Source organism: Cyprinodon tularosa, unplaced genomic scaffold (genome assembly GCF_016077235.1).
Source record: "Cyprinodon tularosa strain WSP-4 unplaced genomic scaffold, ASM1607723v1 ctg331, whole genome shotgun sequence".
Classification (NCBI taxonomy): Eukaryota; Metazoa; Chordata; class Actinopteri; order Cyprinodontiformes; family Cyprinodontidae; genus Cyprinodon; species Cyprinodon tularosa.
The window spans coordinates 500021-516460 of record NW_024039043.1 but is presented as its reverse complement, the minus strand read 5'-3'; the positions used below and the strand labels follow the sequence as shown (position 1 = coordinate 516460).

Genomic DNA, 16440 nt, shown 5'->3' with positions numbered 1-16440 from the left:
TTCAATTGATATTAATGTAGACAATTGTGTTAGAGGGGTAGATTACATCCCTTATATTAGTTGCTCACTTATGAATTAAATTAAACTGAAATCATTTTGAGAAACACCTTAAGAATAGCAAACTGTATCATCATCCAAATAGATAACAATCCAACTGTGATAAAGCTGATGATTAACACCCCTAATAAAGGTGCACTTTAGCTTTAGATGTATTCTCCACATGTTAAAATGTTAAACCAAGCTAAACATTGAACCATATCAGTAGAAGTACCATGCGTACATACTGAAATCACATATTTACATTCCCTTGGCATGTTTATATTAAATATAACCAAAAAATTCTACAGAGTCTGTGTGATAATATGTGAAAATGAAATAAAATATCTAAAGAATATTACTTATTTTGGGGAATCTATGCCATGATGAATTAGGGCAGATCTGAGGGAAAAAATAGGCTCCATCTATTACTTTAAAGGTGGGGGGGGGGAAAGTGATAAAGTGGCAACTGAGTATATTTTTGTATTTAGGGCAAACATAAATATGTGTGTCATGATTTTTAGTTTAAGATCACAAAGCATTGCAAGTTTAGCTAATATTGTGTAACTGGAAGGCTCAATGGATTGTTGATGAGTGATCAGATTGGAGATAGACCGATACATTGGCCAACAGATATTTTTGGATGATATTAATGTTTTTTTTTCTATCAGTATTGGCTGATACATGATACTTCAACAGGCATGCCTCGAGATCAAGTAAGTGCATTGACTTCCATTTGCTATCCACTGTTAATATTGTTCACAATTTGTTAAACAAATGTTCGCTTTTGCTTAAAATTAGACTTTTGTATCATTTGTTATTATTGTGTTATTTTTACCACTTAAATAGAGGAAGGGAAAGCAATTTCCACTTCAAGAACCCACCCCAGAAATAGCCAGTACATATCGAGAATACATTAGACCAGGCATGTACTAAAGTCAGTCCTTGGGGGCCGCAGTCCTGCAGGTGTTATGGGTTTGCCTGCTTCAGCACAGCTAATTTACTTTGATAAAAGGCCTTTGCTGAACTGCAATCATCAGGACAGGCTGTGCTGAAGCATTGAAACCCTGTACTGTAGGACAGTGACACTCAAAAACCAGGTTTAGATATTCCTGGATTAGACTAATGTCAAAATAAACAGTATTAGCATCGAAATTCAAAAACTGCATTGAATGATCTCTGGTTTATATGTGAAAAAATTTAGCCCAAAAGTCTTTTTATAATTTTTTTCTGTATATGTACACTGGCTCTCAGTGATGTCAGGCTAATCGCTGAGAAATGATTGCTTTGGATCAACAGCACCTCATTGAAGAGAGGGTCACCAAGCTGCAGGGGTACAATCAGGCTTACATTCTCAGTTGCAACTACAGTTGATCTGGATGGAAACGGAACATCCAATGGTTGCTTGTTTAGAAAGCTCCCAATAAAGCTGTGAGTCACAAGTGAATCACTTCACACAGGAGGACAGATTACTGTGCTCCAGCAGAGTCTAAATACATTCCTCTCTTTTTCTGTAAGTGAGGATAAAAGCTGACTGGAGAGGCATAGGGCTCTGATGACTTCAAAGAGAGACGAGGGATGTGAGAGGAGGGGACACAGAGAGGGAGTGGTAGATGGATGCTTCTCTGGCAGCAGAGGTTGGGAGTGCACACGTGTGTCGGGCACAGCATGAGGGAAACAAAGAGAGAAAGTTAGTGTGATCTTTTTAGTATTTGAGGAACATCAAAGACCTGAAATGAAACAAAAGAGGGCATGGTAGTGGGAGGGGGAGAGTGTGAAGGGGTGGAGGGGCATAAAAGAGACAGAATTGATAGTGCTAATGCCAGACTGACAAACAGACAGTGATGAAAACTGGGAAGACAAAGTTGTGTGTGAGAAAATTGTCTTTACAAGTTTGGAAAACAGAGATATGTCTAAATACAAAGAACAGCCTTTTACTTGGATTTTGATACTGTGGGAAGATAAGACTTCAGTTTGTATTAAAAGGCTTGCTCCAAAATTAATATTTTGGCTTGGCTAGCAATTTGGCCGATTTATGTTTTTGCAGATTCTTGAAATATATCTGACCTCTAAATTACTGATAAGTAAAATGAGATCTCATCTCTAACCTATATAGTAATACTGCATATGCGAAACTTTAATTCCACTGCAAAAACAAGTAGAAATTGTCATTTTACTGCAAGCTCAAAATCCCTTTAATCATGAGAAAAAAAACATACTGCATACCAATTATAAGCTACTTATATACCACAGCAGAGCATATAACAGAAGAGTTACAATATCATGGAGAAATAGAACTCCAAATATGAGGGAAGCAACACAGCAAGCTTCTACAATAAGCAGACACAACACCAAAAACATATCAAGACATAGAGACAAGCAGGCAAGTGGGAATTTATACACTGTTGACGGTGTGTGGGAAGGAGCAAAGCTTCACAAGAAGTGACTGGATGGTGTGTTAGAAGTGGAAACTGCATCGGCACAGTTTGGATGCAGATGGTGTGTGTTGCAATGAAGAAAGGAGTAAGAAGAGGGGAGACAGAGTTATAAATAAGGTGAGTGCAAGGACATGTTAATGATGTTTTATATGAATATACAGATGTGTACTTGATGTGATGAGGTGAATTGAAAATACCACTTCAAAGTTACTTATCTTATTAAGCTTTTTGTTGTTTTTTGAACCATAGTTTCTGTGTGCCTATTAACACCACTATGGCAGAGAAGATCTGGTTCATAGCATTTCTTTATGTTTTTCAAAAAGGGCGAACCTGAAATAAATTATTAGACTCAGGCAACATCTACACAAAGTCATATTAAGTATCTGCGCAAAGAAGCTGAAGTGTAAAGATGAAACTGGCTGTAGCCCACAAACCTGTCATTCTTATGAATCCCTCAACGCCAGTGGGTGGCACGCGAGCATTGCCACTCAAGTAGCGACATAGAAAAAGGAAGAAGCGGTAAAGAATGTAAACAATTGCAATGTTTCAATCCAAACGTGATGCAGATTTAATTTGAACTTTTAAAAAGTCGAACAAAATATAGGCTCAATCCCAAACAGGCTGCTAAGCACTAACCCTTAACTATCAAGGGTCCCTCCCAATGAAGCCACACTCACAGCTGTGGAAGGCGCCTGGAATTGAAGGTGGGGGGTATAAACGAGAATGGGATGCCCTATTCTCTCCAATGGAAAAGGTCTACATCCAAGAAAAAGTACACCGCCTCTTGCGCGTGTCTGACATGAAATCAAACATTTTCCCCTTTTCTTAAAACAAATGTATATGGTCATATAAAACAATTTCACAGAGGATCTTCCCTTTTGGAATTAACGATGTGTTTTTCCTATACCTAACAGGATTTTTTTGTCAGTATGACAAAGATGCAGCAAACCGGCAGAACTTACATTTGGATGCAAGTGTTACCTCCGCCATCAACCATCCACTGCCAAATTCCAGCGAGCCTGCACTGATGCAGACTCACTATTTAAGGGCTGAACTGTCCACCTGCCCTACCCACTACAGCCTTTGGGACAGCACTTAACATGGCAGCCCCAGGCGGGAACACGCAAATTAAGGGTTAGTTCTGACCACAGTGGAAACATACATCCATCCCTTCATCTTATCCCACTAATTCCTTCAGGGTCGCAGTGGGACCAGTGCCTAACTCTGGTAGTCTATGGGCGAGAGGCCTATACACCCTGGACAGGGTGCCAGTCTGAATTAATCCGATAACTACAGATTTGAAGCAAATAATCTTTTTAATAAAGTGTAGACCTTTTAAGCAGCCAGTTCTTGAAATGTAAAAAATTTCAGCTAATTTGGCGCATTTACAGTGTGTCATTAAAACATTGTTTCGATGTGGCTACAATTATAACTTTTATGGTTACAGAAAAGTGTTGCATTACAGGTAACTCTCACTGAGGTGTAAATCGCTGCCTCCCAGTGCTGTGATCCGTCCGATCTGTTTTAGGCCAAAAAGCGTGAGTCTTACTGTTGACATCTGTGTCCCTAATTGATTCTTGTATCCTCTTTTGGATGTGGGCGTGGCTTCACACCAGTGTGCAGTCATCAATAAATGGCAGCAGCTTATTCACAAAAATGATTGCATGCAGGCCAAACAACATTTCATGTCTCTGTGTCGTTATCTTTCCTCTGTCTTAAACTGGCTGATCAACTGTTGTGGCGATGGCTGCGTCAACAGGTTATGGGCCCAGTAAAGAGTTTGGGAGCCGATGGAATCGCTTATGTTTTGACGGAGATTAAAAGAGTTATGAACTGTGGGAAACCAAGTTTTTGGCACATTTGCGTCTGCTTCACCTCAAAAACACAATCCTAAGTGAAGGAGCCCCAAGTGCCCCTGATGAGGATGCTCAAGGTGCTGAGGAAGACGCCAGTAAGAATGAAGAGGCGTACACAGTTCTAAGTCAAATGCTGGATGACAAAGGTTTGTCCCTTGTCATGAGAGATGCTGCTGATGACGGCAGGAAGGCACTGCAGATCCTCCGTGACCATTACGCAGGGAAGGGGAAGCCGCGCATAATAAGTTTATACACGGAGCTCACATCTCTGCAAAAAGGTGTGAATGAGAGCATCACGGACTATATGCCCAGTGTTCATCGGTCTGGCTGGCCAGGCTAGCACTGGTTTCCATCCATAAACACACTCCTGTGTAGCCAGTTACTCATACAGGGATATCATGATGGAGACTTGGCTGATCAGTTTTGCTTCTCCTTCATTGTAAGGGGACTTAAGGCTGACATATATACTCAGAAATCAGGTCGTCTACGTGTGTGTCGCAGTGAATGCAAATGTGCCCCCACTTCCGCACCGTCTCGCAGTATCAAGACCCACAGCTAGTTGGTGATTGTCCCTCTTGCGTGGTGGCGTGGAATAACATAGCGCAGACCAAGCTTCAATATTGGGCATAAATCAAAAATATTTGCGACAGGCTCAGTGTGACACCCTGCTACGGGATAATAACCCGCCCTTTAGAAGCTTGTAGTTTACACACAAACCTTCAATCATTTAATTGGGTTTTTTAAATTTACATCTTGCTTTTGTTTAATTATTAAGGAAAATGTAATAATAAAATAATTACATTTCTAAATAAAACTTGATGTTATGGTTTAAACTTCTTCATTATCTTGCTTGTAATGGGATAGAGCTATTAAACTAATTCTCTGTAAATGGTGGCAGATTGCAATTTTAAAGACTGGCTTACAGCCAAAAATCATTTAAAATTTCAGCTAAAACCAGTTGCAGGGCTTCAGGGCATCTTTTTGCTAAAACAGAAAAAAGAGGAACTATTAAGATATAGTACACAAAGTAACAGTTAAATTATGCCTCTAATAAAGTGATTTAATTTGCCTTAATCTAATGTCTTTCACTGCTAAGGTTTATAGGTGTTAATGGCATTTTAATATTGCCTTTACAAAGCAAAATAACAGGAAGAAAGAAACAACCGAAATGAACCGTTATCTACTCAACAAACTGGTAGCATGTTGAAACCCTCAAGCTAAATATGGCATTTAAATGTCACGGTGTACAGTTTTTTTCCTGATCCCCAGAGCACCCCCTTTTCCATACCTGTCTCTCTACAAGGGAAGGATTTTGCACATTACTTCCTTTTTTTTTTTATGTGAAAAATGTGACTTAATCGCCCTGCGGCACAGTATGATATGATCACCATCAGACTGTAATTCTATTGGAGGAAAAGGTTTTAATATCTTATCTAATATCTATCAGCAGAAATAGTGCTAACAGGTTATTTGAATATCAACCAGCCCCTATACCCTCTGGTATGTCCCAAGGCTATGTGCCTGCCCCCTCCTGCTCTTATTTCCCCTTACTATTGGCAACAATTTTGTCGATATAATTATACTCCATATGACACAAGTACAGTACTCACTGTTCTATTTGCACCCTAAAAACAAGCTCTCCAATTCTTTCTGATTTCTCAAGGTAAATCATTTCCTGATGCTCCCAGAAACCCCAAAAATCTATTTGACTAATAAAATAACAAAAAAGTCCCCCTAATTGCTCCAGAGTTCCCCTTACCCATCAGCTTAAAAGTCTGAGTCCTCTTTATCAGAACTTTACCATTCTAATCATGCAAAGTTGCATGCAATCAGTTAACTTCCAGTTATGTATGTTTTTGCATCTTTGATTTTTTTTTCTACACACCAGATAGCACATTCGTTTCAGAGTCCTTTCTAGGTTAAAGGGCAAATAAAAATCCTCAAACACTTTACATCAGTCCAACACCAGGTTTTGTTGGCCCTTACAGAGTGGTCATAGAGGATGAGTAACTCTGTTTCTTGCATCAGGAACTCTTTATAAAACAAAAGTAATTTTAATGGTTTCCCCCATTGGGAGAACAGTATTTTCACTCATTCCATATCTTGCTTGAATTATTTTGCTGTGTTACCCGCTTCTTAGTTTTACTTAATGTATAAAAAATATAAAATATAAAAAATGTCATTTAAGTTCATTCTTAAACAGACATTGGATAGTTTTCAAACACTACCAACTGTGGCCAAAACACAGAACTGAGGCACCCTTCTGTTTGCTCTCGTAGCTCGGGCTCCAACTTGACCTGTTTTTTTTTTTTTGTTGTTTTTTTAAACCTTATGTGGAGTTTAGTTACCATTGGTGTCTGAGTTCAACTTGATGCTGGTCGCTTCTGAGTATCCACAAAATCCATTTTAAATATAATGCTTTGATTGTTTGCTAGGTCGGACCCATTTAACAAAAACAGCGTGGGAACTTCTGACCTGCAGTAAATTCAGGAAAATAGGCTACAGGCTTATAGATGCATCAGCGCTGAACTACTGAGGTGTCACTCTGCTCATCAAACAAAGTTTTAGTTATAAAGGGTCAAATAAAGAGGGTATTTTAAAGATATTTTACAGTAAAAACATATATAATGTCTGTTTAAACTTACTGCATGTTTACTTCTTTTTCATTCACTGAATTTCAAAGTAGACCCACCCCACCATTCACCCCAGGTGTTTCACCATACATTCGCATAAAAACAAAGATCACTCAAAATTTGAGAGACTTTCCCCTGTGGTCATGAAGCCAGCACAGTAAATGTGTGCTTCCAAATCAATGTCCTAAATATGCCAATGATAAAGTGTCTCAGATAAAGTTACAGAGTGGCAGTAACCACACAACTGCATAAACAGTAATCAGATATTTTAACTCTGGGACCTAGTTTCAAAAATGCTGGTTTACAGACCACAAACAAGCCAACATAAACTGGTTTGGTAAGGTATTTTTGTGACCTAATCTTTGAATGGATGGAGTATCTGTCTGATCTAATCAGCAAGTAAAGTAGTTAAGTTGACTTGTTTGTTGTATTTAAGATCTGTTTATTTTTTTTAGAAAGGTTTTAGGTTCTGTCAAGTTACGTCAAAATTATGGCTGGAGTTAGTTTCTTCATTTGACCTTCTTTTAAGCACCCTATCTTGAGTTTTGTCATTTCTGTAAAAAAGCTATTTGGGGGGAGCCACTGTGTCCTCATGGTTAACTATTACAATTAGGACTGGAACAACTTCATTATTTCTCATTTTTAGCAGCAACTTAGAATTTATTTTTTGCTTTTAGGTTTTCTTAGGATATAAAATTTATATAAATGAAACACAGCATGATCATAACTTTTCCTTGAGTTTTTACTGCATTCTATATATTCTTATAGGCAACCCTGTGATCAATCTCCATTCTTGATTGATCTAATTGAAAAAATTTCACTGGAAAATGGGCCTTTGTTTAAGAAAGACAGAAAAACTGCACAGTCCCCTGGTGGCTTCGATCACACTTTGAGGCACTATAAATCGGATAACAAAATCTTTTGCTCACCATATTCTTTAACATAAACACAAGTTAAATCTAGGTTTATTCAATATTTTATTTAAATTTTGATGACATAGCATCACCATGTGAGTCACCAATTCCAAGATGAATACATTTGCAATAGATTATAGATGAGGATAGTGATCCCTGCCAAAGAAATGTTACAGGTACCTGCAGGTGAAAGGGTGGGGGGCATTAATTTGAATCTCTTTACTGAAATTTCTCATCCAACATGCACATCCCTTTTCTCTTAAAAAACAAATGCGAAAAAAGAGCAAGACCGTGTACATACACTTAGAGTGAAATGGCCTGGCACACGATCTGACGCACAAAGAGCTCCACTTCATACAAAGATTTCTCTCTGATCAGGCAATTATGGATCATCCCACCTCAAGCCCCCCTTTTCTATTGGTCTCAGTGATCTTCTGATTGCACACCAAGGGAGACGAGCGGCACAAGAACCCTCCAATCCAGCTCTTAACTGAGAAAAGCTGAAAATGTATTCGGTTCTCTCTGTTTTATGACTCATGAAAACTGTAGGATGGTTGGGAAATTGTGTTGATAACATGGGAGGCTGAAGGAGCACGCAGTTTTATGGGTGTAGATGGAAAAAAAGAAATAAAAAGGCTTTCAACCACAGAATCTGTCGAATTTTGGAAAAAAAACAAAAAAACAACCTTAAACAGGAATTGGGGTGCTACAGATGAAAGGTATTTGCGGCTTATGGATTTGTTTGATGATCGAAGCTTTATTTAATAGAAAATCAAACAGTGGCAACACAAATGCCTATTTGAATAAACATTCACAACCAATATTTTTTTTACAGAATCTATATCAATTTCACATAATTCTGACAGACCTGCAGCCACTGTGCAATTAATAACTATTAAACTACTGTGCTATAGTGATACAGAGGAGAATGAAGAATTTGTCCTGCAAAAGATAATCTTGTACACATTAACTTAATCAACTGCCAAATCAGTTTATAGCTCTATTACCTTTGCACTGTTTGTCTTCTCCTTTTTATTTAACTAAGGAATGTCTCATTTCTATATAATCGTTTGTCTACCAATGACAGTAATTATAAATTATTAATCATTTAGCCTTTTTGTAAGTTTTTCTTTAGAATAACAATACCAAATTAAACTAATCTATTGATATTTCTATGACCTAACCATTATTTGTAATTTATTACAGAGTGGAGCACAGCATGGCACATCATATCAAGCTTTTTAGTACAATTATATCCTCTTAATGTAAGTTGTATTATCATAGTAAAACATAATAAAATATGGTTGGACATATTTTGCTCTAGATGAAACTCCAAAACCATTTGACAACTTAAAATATATATATAGAAAAAAACTTTAAAAATATCATACAACTCCAAAATATATATTTGTTTAATTTTTTTAAACTATAACCCGTTTTAATTAGGCCAAAGAGGTAAAAATACAGACAAAGGAAACTGTTAATTTTTCTATTGCTAAAGATATTTCTCCTGAAAAAATAGCTTTAGTGTGTTTAATAAAGTGAACCGAATTCAAATCTAGACTTATCATAAGATACCTGTTTTAATAGAAAAAAAAAAAATGGTCCCGCTGCTGACATTTAGAAAAAAGCTATCTTCACCACTGTAATAACTATAATTATCTATGGACATTCTCCCAGTTTTTTTGTAAGGAAGCCTATAACAAAATTCTGTAACGCCTTACAAAATGATCTAAAAAAAAAAAAAAAAACAACTCTACATAGTAAAGGATTATTTTTAAATATATTAGGAATTATTCTCTAAGAAAATACCTACAAACAAATAATAATATTGATCTTTCCATTCATTTATTACTGTGTACTGAAGGCAGCTTTAAGCAGAGGACAGTCGGAGGTGCACAGCTGGATTCTTTTGTAACCTCTGCATGGATAATGGCAAAAGATTGAAAGTGAACTGACATAAGCAGTAAGACCATGACGTGTCACATTTTATTTGCTAATTTAAAATGGAAGCAATAGCATGACTCCACAACATGGTGTTGATTTAAGGCATATTTTCCTCGGGGACCGGTTCATTTTCCACCAATTATTATACAGGGTGTAAACCAATATTCTCTATTAATTACATGTGTATAGATGAGCATTTCTTAATCACTGAACCAAAAAAAAATAAAAAAATGTTTTTCTTTATTTTATTATGTTATGAGGTCAGATGTTCACAGTCTTTTTTTTTTTTTTAGCTTTGTTCTCAGTTGGTTAAAAAAAGAAAAACACAGAAAATACACCACACAATAAAACTTCTAATTCTGCTTGGCTATAGCTACCAATTGTAAACACTATAGTGGGCGAGTGGGCCTTACAATATTTTTTTATTGGAAGCAGCAGATGATGGAAATATTGCTTGGCCTCAAAGCCTTGTTTATGGAAATGCATCTAGGTACAACTTGGTAAAAAAAAAAAAAAAAAAACTGAACCTTTTTGAAAATAGAATCTGGTCTTTTTTTTTCCTGTTAATCCTGACCAGCCACTTATGTGTTCCAAAGTTTCTGAAACTGAAGCAGTATTCTCAGATGTTAAGCTGCAAAAGTGCAGAATACCAGTAAACACATATGAAGAGGAGATTTGAATAACAACATGCAAGGAAATAGAAAACAAAATAAAAAAACACAAGAAGATGTTTTTAACACACTGACTTTTTCACTCCACATATTTGAAATGTTTCAATATTCTAGAGATATTTCCCTTTCTACATATACTTAAGTGTTTTATTAAAACTACTAAGAGTTTTTGCTAGATGCTTAGAACAGATCAATATGTGGATACACCATGATTTTCTACAACTGAATAAAAACAAAACTAAGATAATACTTTTTTTTTTTTTTTACCAAAGTTAGCTCACAGCTTCAGCTACTACAGCTAGAAACCACTGATTGTGGCCAAAATCTTGGGGTCATGATGGACTCAGACCTGAACCTTCAGAGGCACATAAAGAAAGTTACTAAGCCAACCTTTTATCATCTGAAGAACATTTTCAGGATTAAAGGACTGATGTCCAAAGAGGATCTAGAAAAAACTGATTCATGCATTTATTTAACTAGAACTGATTACAGCAACAGTGTCTTCATAGAATAGACTTTAAAATTCTTCTGTTGGTCTATAAATCACTGATTGGATAAGCACCTCATAACAGATTTGTTGTCAGTGCATCAACTCCCAGACCACTCAGGACTTCTAGTTCAAGCCTACTATGTTCACCCAGAACTACAACCAAACATGGAGAAGCAGCATTTAGTTCCTATGCTCCACTAACCAAAACAAACGTCCAAAAGACTGTAAAAGTGCTGAAAGCCTTAGTTTTTTTTAAATCAAAGTTAAAACCCATTTGTTTAGAGCTGCCTTTGACTGTTGAGGTTAAACTGCTAACTGGGGTATTAGTTTAAGGTTGTGATCCAACTGTTTAAACATTTATTATGTTTTTTACTTGCTTTAGTTCTGCTTTTTGTCATTCAATTAATTTATTTGTTTAACAAATGTTTTGCTTTTATTCTGTTTTAATTTTTCTTCTGTATTATTATGTCGATGTTCTGACTTGTGCTATACAAATAAAACTGCCTTGTCTTACCTTAGTCTAAATGTATGTATTTTATTTTTCTTATAACATGTATTGAACTTTCTATCCTTAGTTGGTGTAGTTTTTGATATTTATCAAGTGTTTGATTTTTCTCGCAATCTTATCTTGATAATATTAGTAATTGCAAAGTATCTGAGTCATTTAAACTCCCTAGAGGAAGTCATGCTTAATTTCAATGGGACTTTCTTGATTAAATGTAAGGCTTTTTAATTTAGAGCAGTTATCTTATATCTTATGGGTATGTCATCAAATGCATATGCCTGTGGAAAAAATGGATTTTGGCAAAGTACAGATTTTTACCATAATCATTTGCAAAACTGTAGCAGAAAAATACAAAAAAACATCAACATGTGTGTTTGATTTTCCTCTACAGTGCGTGTGATTTGCGGTAAAGAAAAAAGTTGGTAGCCTTTCAAATGTAAAGTTATAAGCTTAGTTTGTAGAAAAGAATGCAAGACACCATTCAGTTACATCCACACAACAAAAAAATAAAAATAAAACTGGCAATATACCTTGTTTTTACTGGTAAAAAATAGAGCGAAACTAATAAATGTGGAGAGTGCAGGATAAATGGCTCTGGACAGATATAGAATCCAAACTGGCAGCTGGAAGACCAATTACTGAATACCCTTCGGCAGCTCAGATGTAAAAAAGAATGGCCTGATGTCTCAGCTGTCAGTTTGCAAACCACAGAGGATGATCCAATTCTAATTTACTGCAAAAAAATATGGCAAACTTAATCATCTATTCCGTCTTGTTTTGAGTCTTGGAATAATATGTTTCTTAGGGCCTAAAATTGACTTTTGGTGTAAGGAGCGTCATATGGCATAAACTCATCTTTGAAAAAGCTGTGAATGAAATTTTTTTAAATTATTATATTTTAAGCATATAAAATTTTCCTTCAGATTTCTCCTCTTCATGAAAAAAATCTATAAAATTAACACAGAAATTTCAATTTTGTAGGTTTAAAATTGAGAAACTTTTTTAATTGTTACAGCCAAAACACCGGAGAGGGACAAGGCAATAAAAAATCTGATAATTAGAATGTTGCAAACTTCCTCACCTTGATTATGAATCCACACCTCTGCTCACACAGACATGCATTTATGCCAAGACTCAAATCACAGAAGCTCAAACAAAGTGCTAGCTGGCGAGAGAAGATGTTCCTGCTTCATGCTGAGTGACTGTGAACCAAAGCTGTTTTAGGCTTGCATAAAAAATTCACAACTCTCTTAGCAACATTCGCCCTACATACAGCACTCACACACATCATAGCATTATTTATGGTGCTCACATGTGAGCAGGCATAAAAAAGACCCATACAGAGCCCGATTCGGCATGACTTAACATGCTTAATGTGGGAGAAGTGACATTTAAAGAGTTTTTAAATAGAAAGCAATGAGGAAAATAATCACAGATCTGTCTCCAAGTACCCACAAGTTGTGTTTTTTGGGCATTTATTTTTCGGAGTCTTTACAGGACTTTTTAGTTAATCTTTTGCTTAAAATTGCTGAGGACTATTTTTTCAGTATTGCCTGTCCTTCAAAAATGGATTCTCAAAGTCATATTTGTGTATGTATCTGCATGTCTGCCGATAAATGCATCCTAGCAAGTCTCCAGACTCCATTTGTCCTCGATGCAGACGGGCATCTTTGTACTCATCTCCTCAGCAAGCAGGTCAACACCCAGGCGCACGCACACACACACACACACACACACACACACACACACACACACACACACACATCAATCCATTTTAATCAGACATTAATGACAGGACTGGAGGAATGCATGAAGCCAGGAGAGAAAGAATATGCAGAAAATGAAAGGATATAGTTATGCTCCCTGTGGAAGGACTATCAAACCACTATCTGCTGTCCTCAACCATAAAACTCCCTCTGCTCATATTACATAACACATCCGCTACTATGCCGTACTCACACATCACCTGATACCAGAGTAGATGTAGTCTGTTGCTATCTATCAATGCTTCTTGCTGCATGTTCCCTGCCTACTTATGATATTGATGTGCTAGAGGCCAGGGCAGCAAAACAGTGCCCTGAAAGTGTGTTTTCCACTTGAGAGTTCACCTCATCTCATTGTGGATTGCATCACCTCTGCCAAGCTATCTCCATCTGAAAAGTCTTTGGAGCACCTGTTCATCTTGGCATCGTCCGCATGTCTGCAGAGATTGCTCATCCATTTGCAGTTTTTGTTAGAGCTATTACACCGCTATGAATTTGTACTGGCCTGCTGTGTCAGGAAAAAAGCCAAGTTGCGACCCTTTGTGTCAAAGTATTAACAGTGAAATCAACCATTTAGGTGATATATTTATTTAACATAATTTCTGTTATCCCAAAGAAAGGCAACAATTGAGACTCACTGCTAATATGTAGTTTTGAAATCAATTTAAATAATTTTGACATCTTTGTATTTCTTATAACATTCCCTGTAGTCACTTGCAGTAAAACAGTGTGGTTGAACTAGGCTGACAGTTTTATGTCTTTAATTTACTTTGTGTCTTTGCACAGTGCCTTGATCCTGGCTTAGAATTTAGTGCAAAGGATGTTAAAGCTGATGAAGATTGACAGAAACACTGTGATGACACTCCAATTTTCAATGTTAACATTGTAATTATGTCTTATGAAAATATCAACAATCCATATAAATCAATTTTGGATTTATATGTAAGTTTGGGGTAGTTGTTTTGCTGGAAGTTAAACCTTCAGCCCCGGTCTCACATATTTAGAGGTATTTTAAAAGTTGTGTTGTTTGTTTTGTCTTTCTAGGATTATCCTGTTTATAGCTCCATCCATCTTCCCCTTTGATACTGATCAGCTTTCCTGTTACAACTGAGAAAAGAAATGTTACTCCCACAGCATGATCCTTGGAGAAGAAGGTGTGTTTAGTGTTATGCAGGACATATTGCCTGTAATTTAAATAGATCAATTTTGGTCACATCAAACTATCCCATCTGCCTCTCAATGTTTGTTGCGTCCTCTTTTGCTTGAGCACAACCTTTAAAGGAACCATCAAATGGCTTTCTTTATGCAAGGCTTTTTTTACCCCTTCACACCCACTTTACACCCACTTTTCCTCAGATGACAGATTTGTGCAGTGAATGATTAATAGTTGTCATGTCAACAGATTCTTTCACCTGTAGGTTCCACAGACTTCTAGGGATTTTCTATTTCTTTCAGTTGAGGCGGGTGGCCACAGCTTGGCAGGTCTGAGCGCTATGAAAAACCGGAAAGGCTTTAGATATTGTTTTGTAACCTAACCTCACTTCAAACCTGACTGTGACGTTATTCTTGATCAGAAAAAGAGCAATTAACAAAATAGTGGGAAGCCAATCCATATTCCTCTCCTCTTTAAATAGTGTGTATTATATTATAGTTTATGGTATGTGCAAATGAATTGTTACCAAATAAACTCAGATAAATTGTTCTTTAAAAGCCTCCATATATCAAATACTGAGTAAACTAATCCCAACCAGTATGCTCAAGTGTATCTTCTGAAATGTAGGACCTCTAAAACAGCAAGCGCTCGCTTTTGTGACAAACTTAGCAAAATCATCTTGCCCCACACTGACATAGAGATTGCTTAACCCAGTGTGAGCGCCATAAAGAAGCCTGTCAATCTGTATTGTCACGCTAAGTGCAAATTCTTCACTTATTGGTGGAAGGAAGGAAGGAAGGAAGGAAGGAAGGAAGGAAGGAAGGAAGGAAGGAAGGAAGGAAGGAAGGAAGGAAGGAAGGAAGGAAGGAAGGAAGGAAGGAAGGAAGGAAGGAAGGAAGGAAGGAAGGAAGGAAGGAAGGAAGGAAGGAAGGAAGGAAGGAAATATTACATATATCTCAGGTTTCCATCAGCTTCTACTGAGTATAAGGCATTGGTTTGGGTTTGCACGAGGCACGCAGCATGGTTTACATTGAGAGAACAGAAATAAATTCCTGCCATCACACAATGGCAGTGCCACTAGGGAACTAAAACCCCTCAAAGCAAAAGCAATTTTCTAAATGGTTTATTTGTAGGTTAATCTTACACCTAGCTTTACAGTTTTTGTATTGATGGAAGAGAAAATTGCAACCATGCAAACACATACAAGAAGCATTGTACTGTAAATAACCATCTCAACGAATATTTAAAAAAAAAATAAAAAAAAATTTATCTGTCAAGGTTTTAGCAAGCAAATGTTATCTTCCATGCAGATTAAAATCTCGTTAATTTGTTTGATGTTGGAGCTGTGCGGATTAAGGTGTCTCAGCAGTGGGCAATTTCACTTCCTGCCCTTCCTTTAATTACCTAATGTAGTAACATATTTAACAGTGAAGAAAAGCATGACTTGCAGTGTAATGAGAAATGTTTAATTTCCTTTTGAATCCCTTTCTGTTCTATTAATGTCAGCCTGCTAAAGAAAAAAGACATCATCCAATTAGACCCAGTGGAACCCAGTGGAAAATCTGTATGTACAACCTCGTAAATAGGTGTCTCCTGGCTACATACTTTAAACGCAGTGATAATTTTTATTTAGACACATGCACAGATGAATGTTTTTATTAAGAAAAAAAACAGAAAATGTATTTTTCTTATAGTCATTTAAAGACAATGAGAGTTGGCCCCTCCTTCTAAAGTGTGGAAACCACATAATGAAATAACATACATATTGTGGTTGGTTGGTGATGCTGAACTTATGAACTCAAGATTCCCCATCAACAGCAAGCTAAAGGGCTTTTTCACTGGGTTTTTTTTTTTTTTAAGAAATCAGACTCCAATTCAATATCCATATTATTCTCTATTATCCAACTGAAACAGCGGTCAAGCTAAATCGGTATACTATATGAACAGAATTCCCTAAACACACAACTAAAGAAAGGTTTAGGATACATAAGACCTTCATGTAATTCACAAACACTGCATTTCTGTATTATTATA

The 16440-nt window shown here is 36.7% G+C and overlaps 1 protein-coding gene across 1 annotated transcript in view; it reads right to left on the bottom strand.

Moving 5' to 3' along the window:
- Nucleotides 1–16440, bottom strand: part of rgs7a (regulator of G protein signaling 7a) — a 78711-nt gene that overhangs the window by 59352 nt on the left and 2919 nt on the right. The window lies entirely within an intron of this gene.